Here is a 3,687-nt window from a genome sequence, read left to right as displayed (position 1 = left end):
CGTAATTGTCCACTGAAAGTTAGGGGCTGTGAATTCCCTGCTGATTTGATGTTAGCCTTTTGGGAATTTGATGTTATCCTGGTTATGGGTTAGTTATCTTTGCATGATGTTGTGGTAAATTGTAAACAAAAACAGATCGATTTGAAATGTTAGACAGGAAAGATGATTTCAGTTGAGTCTGAGAATCCGAAAGATGTCGTTAGAATTATTTGGCTTTTTCTGCTTAGAGATTGATACGAAAAGGTAGCAAAGCATTTCTAGCTTATATCCTTGATACCCGAGATTCAAAATCGAAGCTAGATCAGTTACCAGTTGTTAGTGAGTTCCTTGATTTATTTCCTGAAGAATTACCGTGTAACACCCCATTTTTCAGGGAAATCGGAGCAATGGTTTCGGGACCACAAATTTGACCTAAAAATAAGTTTTATTTTTATTTCATTATATAGTCTGCATTATAATAGGCATGTCATGTGTAAAATTTGAAACTAAAATTTTATCGATTAAGTGTTTAATTACGAAAATAACTAAATCGCATAAAATGCAAAAGTTGAATTCTAGTAGCTATAATGGTTAAATAACTATGGAGTTCAAATCTAGAGGTCCTTATATGGTAATTAGACCATTAAAGAAAAGTATGTAGGTTCTTGGTAACTCATCCATGGAAAAATTAGAAAAGGTTAAGGACTAAATTGGAATTTGAAATAATTAAATTAATTAAAAGATGATAAAAGAAAATATCATCTTATTTTTTTCATCTTCAACCTAAAAATACATGGAAACCCTAGGTCAGAGAAAAGAAACTTTCAAGGCCTAATTGGATAAGTCATTTTTAGTAATTTTGGTATTTTTGAAACCGGGATAGCTTAATCTCTCTATTTGAGGGATTAATTTGAAAAGTTATCAAGGTATGAAAAATGGGTCATAGATATGTATGCTAGAAATTAGAAATTTATGTTAGAAAATGAAAGATTGTTGATAGATAAACAACTTTTACAAAGTGATTTTTGATGAAAACATGATTTAGGGACTAAAATATAAACTTGTGAAATTTGATGAAAAATTTTGAAATTTTATGAATACATGTGCTGTAAATTTTGTAATAGGGCATTGATTAGGCTTGGAATAGGGATTAATTTGCACAAGTTTTATTTTCCAGGCTTAGGGACAAAATCAAAATTTATGGAAAAGTTAGGGGCAAAATGGTAATTTTGCCTAGAACGTAAATTGAGTCCATTTAAATATGAAATGTGTGAAATTTATGGTTAAATTCATTTATAAAGATCCAGACAGAAATAATTCGAGGTTAGATCAAGGGAAAAAATGGTTTCGGATTAGCAGATTTCTAACGCGAACAAGTGTCGAGGTAAGTTCGTGTAACTTAATTGAGCTTGTAAATATATTTAATTGATTGTTGTGATTGTATGGAATATAACTTACATTGATGTAAATTATTTTAATGTTGAAATGAAGAATTTAATATATGCTTGAGATGGTGAAAAAAAGGGTTAAGTCCCGATTGAATATTGAATTCCGATAATTATATGTGCTTTCTCGAAACTAATAAGGTCCTACATTTGTTGCGAATGGGATGTAGCTCAGATGAGTAATCCCATTGACCTTGTTATAAAAATGATTTAGCCCAGACGGGTAATCTTGATATAATACCTCTCAAGCATACGTTATGATTAGGGTTTAGTTTGGACTGGTAATCCTAATCGAGCTCCTTTGAGCTTACGTTATATAAAGGGTTTAGCCTGAATTGGAAATCCTTTTATACGATATGTGGCTCGAGAGAGTTTTTCTTGGTTAAGTGCCCTAATGGGTACCCTTGAATAAGAAATTGACGGATTATTTAATGTACAATTTGAGTGTACTACTTGAGCCTCCATTGGAATTTAATGATTCAACGGACATAAAACCCTTAACATGGCAGGAAAATCTTGAGATGAAATGATAATGACTTGAAAGAATATTGCTTGATGAGCTCATCTATGTTACTTGATTGATATGAAGATTTTGGTGACTAACATATTTGATTGAATGTATGTGATTAGGCAATTTAGCCAAATTGATTGAAACGTAACATTGTATGCTTAGATTAAATAAACAGGATTGGTAAGTTTAGTTTCCGTTATACGAACTTACTAAGCATGTAATGCTAATAGATTGGATCGAAACGACTTTCCACTAACTTACTAAGCATGTAATGCTTACTCCGTTTTATTTTTCCCCTGTTTAATAGTGCTCGGAAGCTCGTGAAGGTTGGAGATCACTGGAGCATCATCACACTATCAACTAGTCATTTTGGGTATAATTAGTAAAAATCATTTTGGTATAATGGCATGTATAGGACAACTTGGCCAATAGTGGCTTGAAATGTTATTTTGTAACCTAGCCATTGGAATGGCTAGTAATGGCTTATTTTGGTATGATTAAGTAGGTTATTACGATATACATTCATATGTGTTATGTTAAGTAAATGTGATCAAATGATGTTAATGCCTAGTTAAACTAAGGTAAGGTTGTGATCATGTATCCTTGCAGTGATATGCCTTATGAATGATGAAATTTGCTTAAGTTGAATGCTTGGATTGGTTGGTATTGGATGTGTGTTTCAAGTGCAGGTCTTGGGTGAAATTTTGAGTGAGAAATGAAGCTAGAAATGGCTTCATTTTTCCACACGGGCGTGTGTCTAGACCGTGTGTGACACACAGCCTGGTAACATGGGCATGTAGTTAGGCCGTGTGTCCCTTGCTCCTTAATTTTGAGAAACAGAATGCTCAGAATTGAGCACACGGGCAGAGACGCTGGCATGTGTCTCAGCTGTGTGTGCAACACGGCCTAGAACACGAGCTTGTGTTTTGGCCGTGTGAAACCTGCACCTAATTTCGAATTAAATTAATTGACCACACGGCCTAGCACACGGGTGTGTAGCATGGCCGTGTGTGCAAGTCAGAGAGTTACACGACGTTAAACACGGCCTACAACACAGGCATGTCCCAGGGTCACACGGGCGTGTCCCTTAGATCACACGGGCTTATGAGCCCTGCACCTTGGAAGAATTTTGAAAAGTCGTGAAAATTTCTTCAAGTTCCCGATTAAGTCTTGACTCAATCCCAATGCTCGTATTGGGCCTCAAGGGCCCAATTAAGGGATGTTACGATTGATCTCGGTAAATGAATATAAATTTACGTAAGTTTTTTGTAAATATTTCTGAATGTTCTGGTAATGCTCCGAAACCTTGTTCCGATGACGGATACAGATTAGGGGTGTTACATGTCGGGTTTACCTCCTGATCATGAAGTTGATTTTGTGATTGATTTGATTCTTGGAACTGCACCGATATCAATATCACCGTACCGTATGGCACCAGCTGAACAAAAATAATTGAAAGCATAGTTACAAGAATTATTAGATCGAGTTCGACTGAGCATGTCTCCCTCGGGTGCACCTGTTTTATTTGTAAAAAAGAAAGACTGTTCTTTAAAATTGTGTATAGACTACAGACAGTTGAACAAAGTCACAATTAAAAATAAATACCCTTTGCCACGTATCGACGATTTGTTTGATCAATTGAAAGGTGCTGCAGTGTTCTCGAAGATAGATCTTAGATTCAGGTATTATCAATTGAAGGTTAAAGACTGTGATGTGCCAAAGACTGCTTTCAGAACTTGTTATTGTCACTAC

Source organism: Gossypium arboreum, chromosome 4, assembly GCF_025698485.1.
Source record: "Gossypium arboreum isolate Shixiya-1 chromosome 4, ASM2569848v2, whole genome shotgun sequence".
Taxonomy (NCBI): Eukaryota; Viridiplantae; Streptophyta; class Magnoliopsida; order Malvales; family Malvaceae; genus Gossypium; species Gossypium arboreum.
The sequence above is the reverse complement of the archived record's forward strand: the minus strand, read 5'-3'. Positions refer to the sequence as shown.